This window comes from Leuciscus leuciscus, assembly GCF_965113295.1.
Source record: "Leuciscus leuciscus genome assembly, chromosome: 18".
Lineage (NCBI taxonomy): Eukaryota > Metazoa > Chordata > Actinopteri > Cypriniformes > Leuciscidae > Leuciscus > Leuciscus leuciscus.
In genome coordinates, this window is record NC_138742.1 from 34,640,172 (window position 1) to 34,661,614 (window position 21,443).

The window sequence follows — 21,443 nt, forward strand, 5'->3', positions numbered from 1 at the left end:
GCTACATTCATTACCAGGGCATGCCCAAATTATGCAGGAAGTGTGGAAAGTTTGGGCACTTAGCTGAAGCATGCCAGGAAATTATATGTGGTAAATGCAGAGAAATTGGTCACAACTTTGAGGAGTGTACCAATGGCAGGCGGTGCAACCTGTGTGGAGAATCAAACCATCTCTACAGAGATTGCCCAAAAAGTTTCGCCAACAAACTTAAAAGCAACAAAATGGCCGCCCCACAAGCATGGCAAACAAAAGAACAAAGGGAGGAGGAGGCGGTCCCTGAGGTTTTGGCGGGAATTTCAAATTCTCAGCCAGCCTCAGGGATTGGTCAGGAAAAAGGAAGTGGGGCGGCCACAGGGGCAGAGTCACGGATTGATACGGAACAGGGGGAGGAAACCACTCCCGAACAAGAAAAAGGAAATGAAACAGAAAGCGGAGAGGATGAAACGGTTTCCTCCCTCAACACCGTCTCGGAGGTGAGTATGCCCTCCAGTGGGAGTGAAAGTGTTTTTTCACTCCAAATGCTCAAGTGCAGAAAAGAACTGCGAGATCTCCTCTGGTTCAAACAGAGGAGAAAAAGCTGCGGGTAGCGCATCGGCTAGATAGTTCTCCCACGGAAGATCTAGACCGTATGTGGCCCGCAGATTCTCCAAATGAAGTCTCTTTTCTGCATTTTAAGCTGAGAACATCGTCGCCAAAGGAGTCGCAAGAGGTACTCTCTGCGAGCCCCGTGGCGTCAAGCACTTGCTCCCCTGATCCCAGGTCTTCTGGGGAAAAGGAAAGGCAAATGCAACAAGATGTAACATGATTTTAATTATATCTCTGTAGTCACTTGGTTGCTTTTAAATGTCTCACACCCTTTTAACCATATTGCTCATGGCTCTCACTATCTCCACAATCAATGTGAGAAGTGTGAAGAGCAATATACGAGCACAGAGTGTGTTATCCTTTTTAAAATCTTTTAAGTCAGATGTGTTTTTATTGCAAGAATGTGGTCTGCCCTTTTTAACAAACTACAGGAAGTGGGAGGAGATTTGGACCCCAGGACTATCCATCTGGAGTGGGTCCAATTTTAACAAAAATGACGGTGTTGCTATTTTAATTAAAAATCCCAATATTTTGGTGAAGGGCAGCACTGTGGTGAGGGATGGGCGGGCAATTTTAGCTAATCTGACTTTTTTAGGTAAGGATTTTAACATTTTAAATGTGTATGGTTTTACAGGGAAAAACAATAGGTATGAGCTTTTAGAAGACCTGCAGCCCCACATGCTAGGTAGGGCGCCCCTAGTGGTAGCAGGGGATTTTAATTGTGTTTTATCAAGAAAGGACAGAAAAAGGGTAGGAGAGGATTTTAAGGTCGATAAGACATCGGTTTTATTACAAAATATAGTCAAAGATTTTAAGTTAGTTGACTGCTTTAAAACAATGCATCAAAGAGAGGAGGGCTTCACCTGGTTCAGTGGTGACGGCGCCAGAGCCTTTCGAATTGACTATGTTTTTACAAGGGACTGCCCGCCGACCGATGCTACATTGACCCCCCTCTTCTTCTCTGATCACATGATGCTCTCCTGCACCCTTTCACTACCCACGGGTGTGACTGTAGGGGGAGGGCTGTGGAAGCTGAACTGCTCCCTATTAGAGGATGAGGAAGTGGTTGAAGAGTATAGGGAGCAGTTCAGCCAATGGCAGACCCTCCAGGACTTTTACGACTCACGTGCACAGTGGTGGGAGATGGTGAAACAAAGGACAGGACGGTTTTTTAAACAAATTGGAAAAGGAAAAAAGAACAAAGAAAAAAGACGCATGATGGGGCTGCAAAAAAGACTGCAGAGATATTTTAACCTTTTAAACCGTGGAATGGATTTTACAAATGAAATCAAAGAAGTAAAGAAAGAAATGTCAGATTTGTCCGAAACTCAGAGTAAAGGTGTCATTTTAAGATGTAAGGAGAGAGAAATAGAAGAAGGGGAAAAGTGTACTAGATATTTTTTTAAAAAGACAATAACACGGGGAGGGTCGATTAATACTTTAAAAACTTTTACAGGGGGGGAAGTAAATACAACAGATCAGATTTTAGGGGAAATTGAACGTTTTTACAATAATTTATATAGCACTAAAGAGGTACACAATGGCATCTTAGAGGAAGTTTTAGGGTTTTTAGACAAAAAGGTAAAGAGTCCAGATGTGCTTTTATCCCAGGATTTTACTCTTTTAGAAATGCACAAAGCACTAAAAGGTTTTAAAAAGGGGAAGTCCCCAGGCATGGATGGACTCCCCTTTGAGTTTTATCTGACTTTCTGGGACATTTTAGCACACGACGTATTGACAGTTTTTAAAGAATTTGAGACTCTAGACAGACTTCCGGACAGCTTTAGAGTAGGGATAGTTACTCTACTACACAAAAAAGGAGACAAGACGGACTTACAGAACTGGCGACCCATTACTCTTTTAAATTATGATTGTAAACTTTTTAGTAAGATTTTAGCTACATGTATGTCGACTGTTTTAGAGGACGTAATCCACCTGGATCAAGCATGCGCTGTGCCCACAGGGGCAGAGTCACGGATTGATACGGAACAGGGGGAGGAAACCACTCCCGAACAAGAAAAAGGAAATGAAACAGAAAGCGGAGAGGATGAAACGGTTTCCTCCCTCAACACCGTCTCGGAGGTGAGTATGCCCTCCAGTGGGAGTGAAAGTGTTTTTTCACTCCCAAATGCTCAAGTGCAGAAAAGAACTGCGAGATCTCCTCTGGTTCAAACAGAGGAGAAAAAGCTGCGGGTAGCGCATCGGCTAGATAGTTCTCCCACGGAAGATCTAGACCGTATGTGGCCCGCAGATTCTCCAAATGAAGTCTCTTTTCTGCATTTTAAGCTGAGAACATCGTCGCCAAAGGAGTCGCAAGAGGTACTCTCTGCGAGCCCCGTGGCGTCAAGCACTTGCTCCCCTGATCCCAGGTCTTCTGGGGAAAAGGAAAGGCAAATGCAACAAGATGTAACATGATTTTAATTATATCTCTGTAGTCACTTGGTTGCTTTTAAATGTCTCACACCCTTTTAACCATACTGCTCATGGCTCTCACTATCTCCACAATCAATGTGAGAAGTGTGAAGAGCAATATATGAGCACAGAGTGTGTTATCCTTTTTAAAATCTTTTAAGTCAGATGTGTTTTTATTGCAAGAATGTGGTCTGCCCTTTTTAACAAACTACAGGAAGTGGGAGGAGATTTGGACCCCAGGAACTTCCATCTGGAGTGGGTCCAATTTTAACAAAAATGACGGTGTTGCTATTTTAATCAAAAATCCCAATATTTTGGTGAAGGGCAGCACTGTGGTGAGGGATGGGCGGGCAATTTTAGCTAATCTGACTTTTTTAGGTAAGGATTTTAACATTTTAAATGTGTATGGTTTTACAGACAAAAATAACAGGCATGAGCTTTTAGAAGACCTGCAGCCCCACATGTTAGGTAGGGCTCCCCTAGTGGTGGCAGGGGATTTTAACTGTGTTTTAACTAAGAAAGATAGGAAGAGGACAGAGGATTTTAAAGTTGACAAAACATCGGTTTTATTGCAGGGTTTAGTTAGAGATTTTAAATTAGTAGACTGTTTTAAAGCAATGCATCACAGAGAGGAGGGCTTCACCTGGTTCAGTGGTGACGGCACCAGAGCCTCTCGCATTGACTACATTTTTACACGGGACTGCCTGCCAACCGATGCAACATTAACCCCCCTCTTTTTCTCAGATCACATAATGCTGTCATGCACCCTTTCACTGCCCACTGGTGTGACAGTAGGGGGAGGGCTGTGGAAGCTGAACTGCTCCCTTTTGGAAGATAAGGAAGTAGTTAGTGAGTACAGGGAGCAGTTCAGCCAATGGCAGACCCTCCGAGACTTTTACGACTCACGTGCACAGTGGTGGGAGATGGTAAAGGAACGGACAAGACAGTTTTTTAGGAAGATAGGGAAAAATAAAAAGAATAGATTAAATCGATGCATGATGGGGCTGCAAAAACGACTACAGAGGTATTTTAATCTTTCAAATAATGGGATTGATTTTAGCGAAGAAATTAAAGAAATAAAACAAGAAATGTCAGTTTTATCCGAAAGTCAAAGCAAAGGTGTCATTTTAAGGAGCAGGGAGAGGGAGATAGAGGAAGGTGAAAGGTGTACTAGGTATTTTTTTAAAAAGATTATTTCACGGGGTGGGGCTATCACTAGTTTGAAAAGTGGAGGAAGGGAGGTTTACACTACAAAAGAAATTTTAAAGGAAACTGAAGTATTTTATGAAAACCTATACAGCACAAAAGAAGTTCACAATGACACGCTAAGGGAAGTTTTAGAGTTTTTAGAAAAGAAAGTCGACAGCGAATGTACAATTTTATCTCAAGATTTTAACATCTTAGAAATTCACAAAGCTCTTAAAAGTTTTAAACGAGGAAAGTCCCCTGGTACAGACGGACTTCCTCTGGAGTTTTATTTAACTTTTTGGGATATTTTAGCGTTCGACTTACTGACTGTTTTTAAAGAATTTGAGACTCTTGAAAGACTTCCTGACAGCTTTAGAATAGGGATAGTTTCACTTTTACATAAAAAAGGAGACAAGACGGACTTACGGAACTGGCGACCCATTACTCTTTTAAACGTTGACTGCAAACTTTTTAGCAAAATTTTAGCCACACGTATGTCGACGGTTTTAGCGGACATAATCCACCCGGATCAAGCATGCGCTGTGCCCGGAAGGAAGATCACGGACAGCCTGGTGCTGATCAGAGACGCCATCTGTTACGCGAGAGACAGAAACATTCGGCTAGTAGTCCTAAATTTAGACTTTGAAAAAGCATTTGACCGCATCTCGCACCAGTTCCTTTTTAAGGTACTGGATAAAATGGGGTTTCCAGGGAGATTCATAGCCTGGGTGGGACTGCTGTACAACAGTCTGATCAGCAGATTTGTAGTTAATGGGCATTTATCCAATGCTGTAAATATTCACAGCGGTGTCCGTCAGGGGTGTCCCTTATCTGCCCTTCTGTATGTGGCCTGTATTGAGCCACTGGCACAAACCTTGAGAAGGGACAAATGGATTAAAGGACTAGACATCCCAGGAACTGGTGGACTGACGGCGACCTGTGTTTTATATATGGACGACATGACCCTTTTAGCGACTGACCTTTTATCAGTACGAAGAGCAATGGACTTGACTGACTGGTACGGTCGGGCCTCGGGCGCTAAACTCAATAGGAGTAAGTCCGAGGCCCAGCTCTTCGGGCCGTGGGGGACTGTTGACACAGGGGGACTAGATTTGGATTTTAAAGAAAATAATTTGAAAATTTTAGGAGTCAAATTTGACAGAGAGGGTGGAGGACAAGGAAACTGGACTGACTTGGTAGGGAAAGTTAGGCAAAGACTCGGGTTTTGGGGACTAAGACAACTGACTTACGAAGGCAAGATTTTAATTTTTAAAGCTGTGATTTTACCACTGATTTTACTTGTCTGTTCTGTTTTTAGTCCCCCAAGACGATTCCTGGCCAACCTGGAGAGGGCGGTATTTTATTTCCTGTGGGGGTCCAAGTGGGAACGACTGAAGAGGGAGGTCGTTAAAAAGAAAAAAGAGAATGGCGGGAAAGGCCTCCCAGACCCCCACCTGTTTTTAGGAAGCCGCTTCACCGCCCTCCACATTAAATATGCAACGACCCCATCCAGAGAGAACAAGACCGCAGCCATGACCCGTTTCTGGATGGGGTCGTACCTAAGATATTTGAAAATTTTACCAGTTGATCTTAAATGTCCAGTGTCTTTTAACTTGCCCAAAGAGTATTGTTTTATCAAATTTTTTTTAAAGAAATACTTTTTAGAGAATCAAGATGTCACAGTTTTAACTAACCACAAGTCTGTAATCTCTCTTGTGCAGGATCGGGAATCGGTGAGTCCAATTCCAGGCCTCACACTAGGTGAGGCCAAAGACGTTTGGAGGAACGCAGCCCACCCAGCTCTCCAGAACAGGCTTAAGGACTTGTCGTGGATGGTGGCTCATGAGATCCTCCCGGTCAGGGCGGTCATGCACTCCAGAGGCATGGCCAAAAACTCCATCTGCCCACGGTCCGGATGTGGCTCCCCGGAGACCGTCTACCATCTGCTCTGGGAGTGCGGCGCTGCGCGGGACCTGTGGGCCAAGACCGGCCCCCTGTTTTTCCCGTGCCTGCCAGCGGGTAGAGCCCAGGTGGACTACAAGCTCGCTATCCTAGGGGTGAGTCAGGGCTTGAAGGAGCTAACACCGCAGAAATTTGCCTCGCTCTGGCTCACCCTAAACATCATAAAGGATACCATCTGGGCCACCAGAAACCTGCTGGTGGGGAAACGCGTGACGGTCCCCCTCCACGCGTGCGAGCATAGAATAACATCAACGCTGCAGGGTGGGCCGCACGTCGTTATTCGGATGGGGGGGCCAGGCCGCACAGAAAAGGTCCCGGCCGCCACCGACCCTGGCCGCCCGTAGATGCACCCTCACCACACCGGCTACGGGAACAGCGGGCCAGCGGGCCGGAGGAGCGGGGATTTCCGCTGGGCACCGGAAGCGGGGAGTCCGGAGCCTGTCCTGGAGACCTGGAGTGAATGGAAAAACTTGATAGGGACTCATCCGCGATCCTGTACAAGAGATGATGTTTTAGTTGGCATGTTTTATTGTTTTATATCCTTTATTTCTATTTATTTTCATTCATTTTACCCTTCTTTTAAACCAAACATTTTACACACATGGACTTTTACACAACACAAAACCAAACTGATTTTTAACCGTTAAATTGTGTATTTTTTGTTTTAAAGACATGTGTTATGTTTTAAAGGAAAAATGTGGAAAAATGTGTGGAAATGAAAATGAAAATGGAAAATGTGACAATAAACTTTTTTCGAAAGAAAAAATCTGTTCTTATCAGTTTAATATCTGATACGTGCCCTACCCGGGCACCATATATTAAATTGATTTTTGGAACTGGGAGATGGAATAGGGGCTTGCTCCGTCCACTCCACGCATCGACCCGGTATTGCAGTACTTCTGGGAACGGTGCACCCCCTTTAAAGTGTTCAATGAGAGAAATGTTTTAGTCTTGTGTGACAGTAGATGTTCATGGAAGTAGTGTATATTGCTGTGTATGGCTGTCGTAGGTGATCATATCCAATACTGGTAACGGTGGTGTGAAAATAACAAATTCAAAAATAAATAAATAAATAAATAAACTCTGTTCTTATCAGTTTCATATCTGATTCGTCCACTATCCGGGGACTGCGTATTAAATCGATCTTTGGCTCATGGAGCCGGTTCCGGAGCATGAAAAAAAGAAAAGAAGAAAAAAAAGAAGCCCGTCACTGCACATTTTTGATGTCTCTCTTATCTCTTGGAGTCTTTTGCTAACGAGCTGATGAGTTGAATCAGGTGTGTGTTCGATTGTCCGACCGTTGGTGAGGATTGCGAAGAGGGACAGGGTGCCTCTGACTGGAGGCCCGGGAATTCATACTTACCTGGCAGGGGAGACACCATGATCAGGGAGGTGGTTCACCCAGGGCGAGGCTCGGCCATTGCACTCCGGTTGTGCTGACCCCTGCGAATTCCCCAAATGTGGGAATCTCGACTGCATAATTTATGGTAGTGGGGGACTGCGTTCGCGCTCTCCCCTGGACACACACACTGGTTAAAAGAGCAGATTGTTAAAGCTCCAATCATTTTTCCTTCTTCTCCTGATGGTTGATGAAACCTTGGAAGTCCAGAGAACCGAACTGCAGTGGTTGATTGAGAGATAGAAAACAACCTGGGAGGCTTGTTTTCTTTTCTTCTTTTTTTTTCATTCTTCACATAATCTCCAATATTTAACGAACGCTTTGATTGACAGCAGTGGTCCAAAGTTGTTCAGAATGAGGAGTTCTATCATGTGGTATGAATACCTTGTGCACGTGTGAAAAATCACGTAATACACAGTCGTCTATGGCCGTATTCAAGTTGTTGTTTTTTTCTGTTTACAGCGCCACCAAGTGGCCAGTCGCCACATCCCTTTTCACGTGACCACAGGCTGAGCCCGTACACAGGTGTACCCACTTGGGTGTAATTGTCTCTTTGCCGTCGGAGAGTTATAGCCTTTCAAGTAAAGCCCGCCTCGCCCACCGCCAACGTCTTGGCGTCCCGTCGCCAACGTGAATCGAAATTCCGACTTTTTTCCCGGTCACTGTCGGCAGTCAGACTCCAGAGAATCTTTCGGCACCGCTTTGGGTCAGATTGGGCAAACGACCCAGGACTACTGTGCAAAAGTAGGTTTTTCGGAAAATCCCAAATACCCGAAAATCTCGCCAGCGCGACCATCCGATCCGAGGCGTGCGTCTCGTTCGGCCCGAGCCAAGGATTCCGGTGATGTAAGACACTTGGGTCTGCGACGGACGGTTTAGGAGTTACGAGCCATTCCGTGCTTTTGAACGATGATGATCCAAAATCCCAGGTTGCACTCCAAAGTGTCGTGTTGTGCACTCCGTTGTGATCCGTTTTCGGTGAGCTTGTTTGTTGGCGACCTTAGGCCCTCTCGCCGCGGCCCAGGTGGGCGTGGCCTTTGGCGGCTCCCCCGCCTCGGCGTCATTGCGGCATCGCTTCTCGGCCTTTTGGCTAAGATCAAGTGTAGTATCTGTTCTTATCAGTTTAATATCTGATACGTGCCCTACCCGGGCACCATATATTAAATTGATTTTTGGAACTGGGAGATGGAATAGGGGCTTGCTCCGTCCACTCCACGCATCGACCCGGTATTGCAGTACTTCTGGGAACGGTGCACCCCCTTTAAAGTGTTCAATGAGAGAAATGTTTTAGTCTTGTGTGACAGCAGATGTTCATGGAAGTAGTGTATATTGCTGTGTATGGCTGTCGTAGGTGATCATATCCAATACTGGTAACGGTGGTGTGAAAATAACAAATTCAAAAATAAATAAATAAATAAATAAACTCTGTTCTTATCAGTTTCATATCTGATTCGTCCACTATCCGGGGACTGCGTATTAAATCGATCTTTGGCTCATGGAGCCGGTTCCGGAGCATGAAAAAAAGAAAAGAAGAAAAAAAAGAAGCCCGTCACTGCACATTTTTGATGTCTCTCTTATCTCTTGGAGTCTTTTGCTAACGAGCTGATGAGTTGAATCAGGTGTGTGTTCGATTGTCCGACCGTTGGTGAGGATTGCGAAGAGGGACAGGGTGCCTCTGACTGGAGGCCCGGGAATTCATACTTACCTGGCAGGGGAGACACCATGATCAGGGAGGTGGTTCACCCAGGGCGAGGCTCGGCCATTGCACTCCGGTTGTGCTGACCCCTGCGAATTCCCCAAATGTGGGAATCTCGACTGCATAATTTATGGTAGTGGGGGACTGCGTTCGCGCTCTCCCCTGGACACACACACTGGTTAAAAGAGCAGATTGTTAAAGCTCCAATCATTTTTCCTTCTTCTCCTGATGGTTGATGAAACCTTGGAAGTCCAGAGAACCGAACTGCAGTGGTTGATTGAGAGATAGAAAACAACCTGGGAGGCTTGTTTTCTTTTCTTCTTTTTTTTTCATTCTTCACATAATCTCCAATATTTAACGAACGCTTTGATTGACAGCAGTGGTCCAAAGTTGTTCAGAATGAGGAGTTCTATCATGTGGTATGAATACCTTGTGCACGTGTGAAAAATCACGTAATACACAGTCGTCTATGGCCGTATTCAAGTTGTTGTTTTTTTCTGTTTACAGCGCCACCAAGTGGCCAGTCGCCACATCCCTTTTCACGTGACCACAGGCTGAGCCCGTACACAGGTGTACCCACTTGGGTGTAATTGTCTCTTTGCCGTCGGAGAGTTATAGCCTTTCAAGTAAAGCCCGCCTCGCCCACCGCCAACGTCTTGGCGTCCCGTCGCCAACGTGAATCGAAATTCCGACTTTTTTCCCGGTCACTGTCGGCAGTCAGACTCCAGAGAATCTTTCGGCACCGCTTTGGGTCAGATTGGGCAAACGACCCAGGACTACTGTGCAAAAGTAGGTTTTTCGGAAAATCCCAAATACCCGAAAATCTCGCCAGCGCGACCATCCGATCCGAGGCGTGCGTCTCGTTCGGCCCGAGCCAAGGATTCCGGTGATGTAAGACACTTGGGTCTGCGACGGACGGTTTAGGAGTTACGAGCCATTCCGTGCTTTTGAACGATGATGATCCAAAATCCCAGGTTGCACTCCAAAGTGTCGTGTTGTGCACTCCGTTGTGATCCGTTTTCGGTGAGCTTGTTTGTTGGCGACCTTAGGCCCTCTCGCCGCGGCCCAGGTGGGCGTGGCCTTTGGCGGCTCCCCCGCCTCGGCGTCATTGCGGCATCGCTTCTCGGCCTTTTGGCTAAGATCAAGTGTAGTATCTGTTCTTATCAGTTTAATATCTGATACGTGCCCTACCCGGGCACCATATATTAAATTGATTTTTGGAACTGGGAGATGGAATAGGGGCTTGCTCCGTCCACTCCACGCATCGACCCGGTATTGCAGTACTTCTGGGAACGGTGCACCCCCTTTAAAGTGTTCAATGAGAGAAATGTTTTAGTCTTGTGTGACAGCAGATGTTCATGGAAGTAGTGTATATTGCTGTGTATGGCTGTCGTAGGTGATCATATCCAATACTGGTAACGGTGGTATGAAAATAACAAATTCAAAAATAAATAAATAAATAAATAAACTCTGTTCTTATCAGTTTCATATCTGATTCGTCCACTATCCGGGGACTGCGTATTAAATCGATCTTTGGCTCATGGAGCCGGTTCCGGAGCATGAAAAAAAGAAAAGAAGAAAAAAAAGAAGCCCGTCACTGCACATTTTTGATGTCTCTCTTATCTCTTGGAGTCTTTTGCTAACGAGCTGATGAGTTGAATCAGGTGTGTGTTCGATTGTCCGACCGTTGGTGAGGATTGCGAAGAGGGACAGGGTGCCTCTGACTGGAGGCCCGGGAATTCATACTTACCTGGCAGGGGAGACACCATGATCAGGGAGGTGGTTCACCCAGGGCGAGGCTCGGCCATTGCACTCCGGTTGTGCTGACCCCTGCGAATTCCCCAAATGTGGGAATCTCGACTGCATAATTTATGGTAGTGGGGGACTGCGTTCGCGCTCTCCCCTGGACACACACACTGGTTAAAAGAGCAGATTGTTAAAGCTCCAATCATTTTTCCTTCTTCTCCTGATGGTTGATGAAACCTTGGAAGTCCAGAGAACCGAACTGCAGTGGTTGATTGAGAGATAGAAAACAACCTGGGAGGCTTGTTTTCTTTTCTTCTTTTTTTTTCATTCTTCACATAATCTCCAATATTTAACGAACGCTTTGATTGACAGCAGTGGTCCAAAGTTGTTCAGAATGAGGAGTTCTATCATGTGGTATGAATACCTTGTGCACGTGTGAAAAATCACGTAATACACAGTCGTCTATGGCCGTATTCAAGTTGTTGTTTTTTTCTGTTTACAGCGCCACCAAGTGGCCAGTCGCCACATCCCTTTTCACGTGACCACAGGCTGAGCCCGTACACAGGTGTACCCACTTGGGTGTAATTGTCTCTTTGCCGTCGGAGAGTTATAGCCTTTCAAGTAAAGCCCGCCTCGCCCACCGCCAACGTCTTGGCGTCCCGTCGCCAACGTGAATCGAAATTCCGACTTTTTTCCCGGTCACTGTCGGCAGTCAGACTCCAGAGAATCTTTCGGCACCGCTTTGGGTCAGATTGGGCAAACGACCCAGGACTACTGTGCAAAAGTAGGTTTTTCGGAAAATCCCAAATACCCGAAAATCTCGCCAGCGCGACCATCCGATCCGAGGCGTGCGTCTCGTTCGGCCCGAGCCAAGGATTCCGGTGATGTAAGACACTTGGGTCTGCGACGGACGGTTTAGGAGTTACGAGCCATTCCGTGCTTTTGAACGATGATGATCCAAAATCCCAGGTTGCACTCCAAAGTGTCGTGTTGTGCACTCCGTTGTGATCCGTTTTCGGTGAGCTTGTTTGTTGGCGACCTTAGGCCCTCTCGCCGCGGCCCAGGTGGGCGTGGCCTTTGGCGGCTCCCCCGCCTCGGCGTCATTGCGGCATCGCTTCTCGGCCTTTTGGCTAAGATCAAGTGTAGTATCTGTTCTTATCAGTTTAATATCTGATACGTGCCCTACCCGGGCACCATATATTAAATTGATTTTTGGAACTGGGAGATGGAATAGGGGCTTGCTCCGTCCACTCCACGCATCGACCCGGTATTGCAGTACTTCTGGGAACGGTGCACCCCCTTTAAAGTGTTCAATGAGAGAAATGTTTTAGTCTTGTGTGACAGCAGATGTTCATGGAAGTAGTGTATATTGCTGTGTATGGCTGTCGTAGGTGATCATATCCAATACTGGTAACGGTGGTGTGAAAATAACAAATTCAAAAATAAATAAATAAATAAATAAACTCTGTTCTTATCAGTTTCATATCTGATTCGTCCACTATCCGGGGACTGCGTATTAAATCGATCTTTGGCTCATGGAGCCGGTTCCGGAGCATGAAAAAAAGAAAAGAAGAAAAAAAAGAAGCCCGTCACTGCACATTTTTGATGTCTCTCTTATCTCTTGGAGTCTTTTGCTAACGAGCTGATGAGTTGAATCAGGTGTGTGTTCGATTGTCCGACCGTTGGTGAGGATTGCGAAGAGGGACAGGGTGCCTCTGACTGGAGGCCCGGGAATTCATACTTACCTGGCAGGGGAGACACCATGATCAGGGAGGTGGTTCACCCAGGGCGAGGCTCGGCCATTGCACTCCGGTTGTGCTGACCCCTGCGAATTCCCCAAATGTGGGAATCTCGACTGCATAATTTATGGTAGTGGGGGACTGCGTTCGCGCTCTCCCCTGGACACACACACTGGTTAAAAGAGCAGATTGTTAAAGCTCCAATCATTTTTCCTTCTTCTCCTGATGGTTGATGAAACCTTGGAAGTCCAGAGAACCGAACTGCAGTGGTTGATTGAGAGATAGAAAACAACCTGGGAGGCTTGTTTTCTTTTCTTCTTTTTTTTTCATTCTTCACATAATCTCCAATATTTAACGAACGCTTTGATTGACAGCAGTGGTCCAAAGTTGTTCAGAATGAGGAGTTCTATCATGTGGTATGAATACCTTGTGCACGTGTGAAAAATCACGTAATACACAGTCGTCTATGGCCGTATTCAAGTTGTTGTTTTTTTCTGTTTACAGCGCCACCAAGTGGCCAGTCGCCACATCCCTTTTCACGTGACCACAGGCTGAGCCCGTACACAGGTGTACCCACTTGGGTGTAATTGTCTCTTTGCCGTCGGAGAGTTATAGCCTTTCAAGTAAAGCCCGCCTCGCCCACCGCCAACGTCTTGGCGTCCCGTCGCCAACGTGAATCGAAATTCCGACTTTTTTCCCGGTCACTGTCGGCAGTCAGACTCCAGAGAATCTTTCGGCACCGCTTTGGGTCAGATTGGGCAAACGACCCAGGACTACTGTGCAAAAGTAGGTTTTTCGGAAAATCCCAAATACCCGAAAATCTCGCCAGCGCGACCATCCGATCCGAGGCGTGCGTCTCGTTCGGCCCGAGCCAAGGATTCCGGTGATGTAAGACACTTGGGTCTGCGACGGACGGTTTAGGAGTTACGAGCCATTCCGTGCTTTTGAACGATGATGATCCAAAATCCCAGGTTGCACTCCAAAGTGTCGTGTTGTGCACTCCGTTGTGATCCGTTTTCGGTGAGCTTGTTTGTTGGCGACCTTAGGCCCTCTCGCCGCGGCCCAGGTGGGCGTGGCCTTTGGCGGCTCCCCCGCCTCGGCGTCATTGCGGCATCGCTTCTCGGCCTTTTGGCTAAGATCAAGTGTAGTATCTGTTCTTATCAGTTTAATATCTGATACGTGCCCTACCCGGGCACCATATATTAAATTGATTTTTGGAACTGGGAGATGGAATAGGGGCTTGCTCCGTCCACTCCACGCATCGACCCGGTATTGCAGTACTTCTGGGAACGGTGCACCCCCTTTAAAGTGTTCAATGAGAGAAATGTTTTAGTCTTGTGTGACAGCAGATGTTCATGGAAGTAGTGTATATTGCTGTGTATGGCTGTCGTAGGTGATCATATCCAATACTGGTAACGGTGGTATGAAAATAACAAATTCAAAAATAAATAAATAAATAAATAAACTCTGTTCTTATCAGTTTCATATCTGATTCGTCCACTATCCGGGGACTGCGTATTAAATCGATCTTTGGCTCATGGAGCCGGTTCCGGAGCATGAAAAAAAGAAAAGAAGAAAAAAAAGAAGCCCGTCACTGCACATTTTTGATGTCTCTCTTATCTCTTGGAGTCTTTTGCTAACGAGCTGATGAGTTGAATCAGGTGTGTGTTCGATTGTCCGACCGTTGGTGAGGATTGCGAAGAGGGACAGGGTGCCTCTGACTGGAGGCCCGGGAATTCATACTTACCTGGCAGGGGAGACACCATGATCAGGGAGGTGGTTCACCCAGGGCGAGGCTCGGCCATTGCACTCCGGTTGTGCTGACCCCTGCGAATTCCCCAAATGTGGGAATCTCGACTGCATAATTTATGGTAGTGGGGGACTGCGTTCGCGCTCTCCCCTGGACACACACACTGGTTAAAAGAGCAGATTGTTAAAGCTCCAATCATTTTTCCTTCTTCTCCTGATGGTTGATGAAACCTTGGAAGTCCAGAGAACCGAACTGCAGTGGTTGATTGAGAGATAGAAAACAACCTGGGAGGCTTGTTTTCTTTTCTTCTTTTTTTTTCATTCTTCACATAATCTCCAATATTTAACGAACGCTTTGATTGACAGCAGTGGTCCAAAGTTGTTCAGAATGAGGAGTTCTATCATGTGGTATGAATACCTTGTGCACGTGTGAAAAATCACGTAATACACAGTCGTCTATGGCCGTATTCAAGTTGTTGTTTTTTTCTGTTTACAGCGCCACCAAGTGGCCAGTCGCCACATCCCTTTTCACGTGACCACAGGCTGAGCCCGTACACAGGTGTACCCACTTGGGTGTAATTGTCTCTTTGCCGTCGGAGAGTTATAGCCTTTCAAGTAAAGCCCGCCTCGCCCACCGCCAACGTCTTGGCGTCCCGTCGCCAACGTGAATCGAAATTCCGACTTTTTTCCCGGTCACTGTCGGCAGTCAGACTCCAGAGAATCTTTCGGCACCGCTTTGGGTCAGATTGGGCAAACGACCCAGGACTACTGTGCAAAAGTAGGTTTTTCGGAAAATCCCAAATACCCGAAAATCTCGCCAGCGCGACCATCCGATCCGAGGCGTGCGTCTCGTTCGGCCCGAGCCAAGGATTCCGGTGATGTAAGACACTTGGGTCTGCGACGGACGGTTTAGGAGTTACGAGCCATTCCGTGCTTTTGAACGATGATGATCCAAAATCCCAGGTTGCACTCCAAAGTGTCGTGTTGTGCACTCCGTTGTGATCCGTTTTCGGTGAGCTTGTTTGTTGGCGACCTTAGGCCCTCTCGCCGCGGCCCAGGTGGGCGTGGCCTTTGGCGGCTCCCCCGCCTCGGCGTCATTGCGGCATCGCTTCTCGGCCTTTTGGCTAAGATCAAGTGTAGTATCTGTTCTTATCAGTTTAATATCTGATACGTGCCCTACCCGGGCACCATATATTAAATTGATTTTTGGAACTGGGAGATGGAATAGGGGCTTGCTCCGTCCACTCCACGCATCGACCCGGTATTGCAGTACTTCTGGGAACGGTGCACCCCCTTTAAAGTGTTCAATGAGAGAAATGTTTTAGTCTTGTGTGACAGCAGATGTTCATGGAAGTAGTGTATATTGCTGTGTATGGCTGTCGTAGGTGATCATATCCAATACTGGTAACGGTGGTGTGAAAATAACAAATTCAAAAATAAATAAATAAATAAATAAACTCTGTTCTTATCAGTTTCATATCTGATTCGTCCACTATCCGGGGACTGCGTATTAAATCGATCTTTGGCTCATGGAGCCGGTTCCGGAGCATGAAAAAAAGAAAAGAAGAAAAAAAAGAAGCCCGTCACTGCACATTTTTGATGTCTCTCTTATCTCTTGGAGTCTTTTGCTAACGAGCTGATGAGTTGAATCAGGTGTGTGTTCGATTGTCCGACCGTTGGTGAGGATTGCGAAGAGGGACAGGGTGCCTCTGACTGGAGGCCCGGGAATTCATACTTACCTGGCAGGGGAGACACCATGATCAGGGAGGTGGTTCACCCAGGGCGAGGCTCGGCCATTGCACTCCGGTTGTGCTGACCCCTGCGAATTCCCCAAATGTGGGAATCTCGACTGCATAATTTATGGTAGTGGGGGACTGCGTTCGCGCTCTCCCCTGGACACACACACTGGTTAAAAGAGCAGATTGTTAAAGCTCCAATCATTTTTCCTTCTTCTCCTGATGGTTGATGAAACCTTGGAAGTCCAGAGAACCGAACTGCAGTGGTTGATTGAGAGATAGAAAACAACCTGGGAGGCTTGTTTTCTTTTCTTCTTTTTTTTTCATTCTTCACATAATCTCCAATATTTAACGAACGCTTTGATTGACAGCAGTGGTCCAAAGTTGTTCAGAATGAGGAGTTCTATCATGTGGTATGAATACCTTGTGCACGTGTGAAAAATCACGTAATACACAGTCGTCTATGGCCGTATTCAAGTTGTTGTTTTTTTCTGTTTACAGCGCCACCAAGTGGCCAGTCGCCACATCCCTTTTCACGTGACCACAGGCTGAGCCCGTACACAGGTGTACCCACTTGGGTGTAATTGTCTCTTTGCCGTCGGAGAGTTATAGCCTTTCAAGTAAAGCCCGCCTCGCCCACCGCCAACGTCTTGGCGTCCCGTCGCCAACGTGAATCGAAATTCCGACTTTTTTCCCGGTCACTGTCGGCAGTCAGACTCCAGAGAATCTTTCGGCACCGCTTTGGGTCAGATTGGGCAAACGACCCAGGACTACTGTGCAAAAGTAGGTTTTTCGGAAAATCCCAAATACCCGAAAATCTCGCGCGCGACCATCCGATCCGAGGCGTGCGTCTCGTTCGGCCCGAGCCAAGGATTCCGGTGATGTAAGACACTTGGGTCTGCGACGGACGGTTTAGGAGTTACGAGCCATTCCGTGCTTTTGAACGATGATGATCCAAAATCCCAGGTTGCACTCCAAAGTGTCGTGTTGTGCACTCCGTTGTGATCCGTTTTCGGTGAGCTTGTTTGTTGGCGACCTTAGGCCCTCTCGCCGCGGCCCAGGTGGGCGTGGCCTTTGGCGGCTCCCCCGCCTCGGCGTCATTGCGGCATCGCTTCTCGGCCTTTTGGCTAAGATCAAGTGTAGTATCTGTTCTTATCAGTTTAATATCTGATACGTGCCCTACCCGGGCACCATATATTAAATTGATTTTTGGAACTGGGAGATGGAATAGGGGCTTGCTCCGTCCACTCCACGCATCGACCCGGTATTGCAGTACTTCTGGGAACGGTGCACCCCCTTTAAAGTGTTCAATGAGAGAAATGTTTTAGTCTTGTGTGACAGCAGATGTTCATGGAAGTAGTGTATATTGTTGTGTATGGCTGTCGTAGGTGATCATATCCAATACTGGTAACGGTGGTGTGAAAATAACAAATTCAAAAATAAATAAATAAATAAATAAACTCTGTTCTTATCAGTTTCATATCTGATTCGTCCACTATCCGGGGACTGCGTATTAAATCGATCTTTGGCTCATGGAGCCGGTTCCGGAGCATGAAAAAAAGAAAAGAAGAAAAAAAAGAAGCCCGTCACTGCACATTTTTGATGTCTCTCTTATCTCTTGGAGTCTTTTGCTAACGAGCTGATGAGTTGAATCAGGTGTGTGTTCGATTGTCCGACCGTTGGTGAGGATTGCGAAGAGGGACAGGGTGCCTCTGACTGGAGGCCCGGGAATTCATACTTACCTGGCAGGGGAGACACCATGATCAGGGAGGTGGTTCACCCAGGGCGAGGCTCGGCCATTGCACTCCGGTTGTGCTGACCCCTGCGAATTCCCCAAATGTGGGAATCTCGACTGCATAATTTATGGTAGTGGGGGACTGCGTTCGCACTCTCCCCTGGACACACACACTGGTTAAAAGAGCAGATTGTTAAAGCTCCAATCATTTTTCCTTCTTCTCCTGATGGTTGATGAAACCTTGGAAGTCCAGAGAACCGAACTGCAGTGGTTGATTGAGAGATAGAAAACAACCTGGGAGGCTTGTTTTTTTTTCTTCTTTTTTTTTTCATTCTTCACATAATCTCCAATATTTAACGAACGCTTTGATTGACAGCAGTGGTCCAAAGTTGTTCAGAATGAGTTCTATCATGTGGTATGAATACCTTGTGCACGTGTGAAAAATCACGTGATACACAGTCGTCTATGGCCGTATTCAAGTTGTTGTTTTTTTCTGTTTACAGCGCCACCAAGTGGCCAGTCGCCACATCCCTTTTCACGTGACCACAGGCTGAGCCCGTACACAGGTGTACCCACTTGGGTGTAATTGTCTCTTTGCCGTCGGAGAGTTATAGCCTTTCAAGTAAAGCCCGCCTCGCCCACCGCCAACGTCTTGGCGTCCCGTCGCCAACGTGAATCGAAATTCCGACTTTTTTCCCGGTCACTGTCGGCAGTCAGACTCCAGAGAATCTTTCGGCACCGCTTTGGGTCAGATTGGGCAAACGACCCAGGACTACTGTGCAAAAGTAGGTTTTTCGGAAAATCCCAAATACCCGAAAATCTCGCCGCGCGACCATCCGATCCGAGGCGTGCGTCTCGTTCGGCCCGAGCCAAGGATTCCGGTGATGTAAGACACTTGGGTCTGCGACGGACGGTTTAGGAGTTACGAGCCATTCCGTGCTTTTGAACGATGATGATCCAAAATCCCAGGTTGCACTCCAAAGTGTCGTGTTGTGCACTCCGTTGTGATCCGTTTTCGGTGAGCTTGTTTGTTGGCGACCTTAGGCCCTCTCGCCGCGGCCCAGGTGGGCGTGGCCTTTGGCGGCTCCCCCGCCTCGGCGTCATTGCGGCATCGCTTCTCGGCCTTTTGGCTAAGATCACGTATCTGGTCGTCAGGTGGAGACAGCGATCGCCTCTTGGAGGTTTCTTGGCTCGAGATTAGCCTTGTATCCCGAGCCACACAACTTTTAGGAGGTACATTGATCCAGCTGTTTTTACGACTGTACAGTTTTAAGGTAAGACATTTTATCTATTTATCTATTTATTTATTTATTGTTCCTTTAAGTTTTTAGGCTGTTGGTGTCTCCACCATGTCGGCTGCTCGTGCCGGCATGCGGAGGCACCACAGCGTGCGTTTCCTTTTTAAAGAGGTTGAGGGGAAGCTACTGGGGATGTCACGTCTTGATTTCTCCAGGAAGCTGATCCAAAAGACTTTAAATTTTAAACCTGAGGATTTAAATTGTATTGTGACTCTGCCCCTCAACAAAGGTTATGATGTTAGCTTTAGAGCGGTTTCCCACCTGAATGAGTTTTGGCACAGATTTGAAGCAGCTAAATCCCAGTTCTCCATGTTTACTGTTGAAAAGCTCTCTGATAACACACTTAAAACTGTGATTGTTAGAATGTTTAATGAGACAGTGACTGGGGAAGACATTTGTGTATGGCTGGGTAGATTTTGCACCGTTCGAAGCCAGCCAGTTAAGGTTTTAGATGAGGACGGCATCTGGACATGCTCTTGGCGAATTCCCATTAAACAATGGGAAGACGCCGGGGGCTACCAGGGCCTGAATCATCTGCCTTCAATGATTGTGCTTGGCGAGAACAGAGGCTACATTCATTACCAGGGCATGCCCAAATTATGCAGGAAGTGTGGAAAGTTTGGGCACTTAGCTGAAGCATGCCAGGAAATTATATGTGGGAAATGCAGAGAAATTGGTCACAACTTTGAGGAGTGTACCAATGGCAGGCGGTGCAACCTGTGTGGAGAATCAAACCATCTCTACAGAGATTGCCCAAAAAGTTTCGCCAACAAACTTAAAAGCAACAAAATGGCCGCCCCACAAGCATGGCAAACAAAAGAACAAAGGGAGGAGGAGGCGGTCCCTGAGGTTTTGGCGGGAATTTCAAATTCTCAGCCAGCCTCAGGGATTGGTCAGGAAAAAGGAAGTGGGGCGGCCACAGGGGCAGAGTCACGGATTGATATGGAACAGGGGGAGGAAACCACTCCCGAACAAGAAAAAGGAAATGAAACAGAAAGCGGAGAGGATGAAACGGTTTCCTCCCTCAACACCGTCTCGGAGGTGAGTATGCCCTCCAGTGGGAGTGAAAGTGTTTTTTCACTCCCTAATGCTCAAGTGCAGAAAAGAACTGCGAGATCTCCTCTGGTTCAAACAGAGGAGAAAAAGCTGCGGGTAGCGCATCGGCTAGATAGTTCTCCCACGGAAGATCTAGACCGTATGTGGCCCGCAGATTCTCCAAATGAAGTCTCTTTTCTGCATTTTAAGCTGAGAACATCGTCGCCAAAGGAGTCGCAAGAGGTACTCTCTGCGAGCCCCGTGGCGTCAAGCACTTGCTCCCCTGATCCCAGGTCTTCTGGGGAAAAGGAAAGGCAAATGCAACAAGATGTAACATGATTTTAATTATATCTCTGTAGTCACTTGGTTGCTTTTAAATGTCTCACACCCTTTTAACCATACTGCTCATGGCTCTCACTATCTCCACAATCAATGTGAGAAGTGTGAAGAGCAATATACGAGCACAGAGTGTGTTATCCTTTTTAAAATCTTTTAAGTCAGATGTGTTTTTATTGCAAGAATGTGGTCTGCCCTTTTTAACAAACTACAGGAAGTGGGAGGAGATTTGGACCCCAGGAACTTCCATCTGGAGTGGGTCCAATTTTAACAAAAATGACGGTGTTGCTATTTTAATCAAAAATCCCAATATTTTGGTGAAGGGCAGCACTGTGGTGAGGGATGGGCGGGCAATTTTAGCTAATCTGACTTTTTTAGGTAAGGATTTTAACATTTTAAATGTGTATGGTTTTACAGACAAAAATAACAGGCATGAGCTTTTAGAAGACCTGCAGCCCCACATGTTAGGTAGGGCTCCCCTAGTGGTAGCAGGGGATTTTAACTGTGTTTTAACTAAGAAAGATAGGAAGAGGACAGAGGATTTTAAAGTTGACAAAACATCGGTTTTATTGCAGGGTTTAGTTAGAGATTTTAAATTAGTAGACTGTTTTAAAGCAATGCATCACAGAGAGGAGGGCTTCACCTGGTTCAGTGGTGACGGCACCAGAGCCTCTCGCATTGACTACATTTTTACACGGGACTGCCTGCCAACCGATGCAACATTAACCCCCCTCTTTTTCTCAGATCACATAATGCTGTCATGCACCCTTTCACTGCCCACTGGTGTGACAGTAGGGGGAGGGCTGTGGAAGCTGAACTGCTCCCTT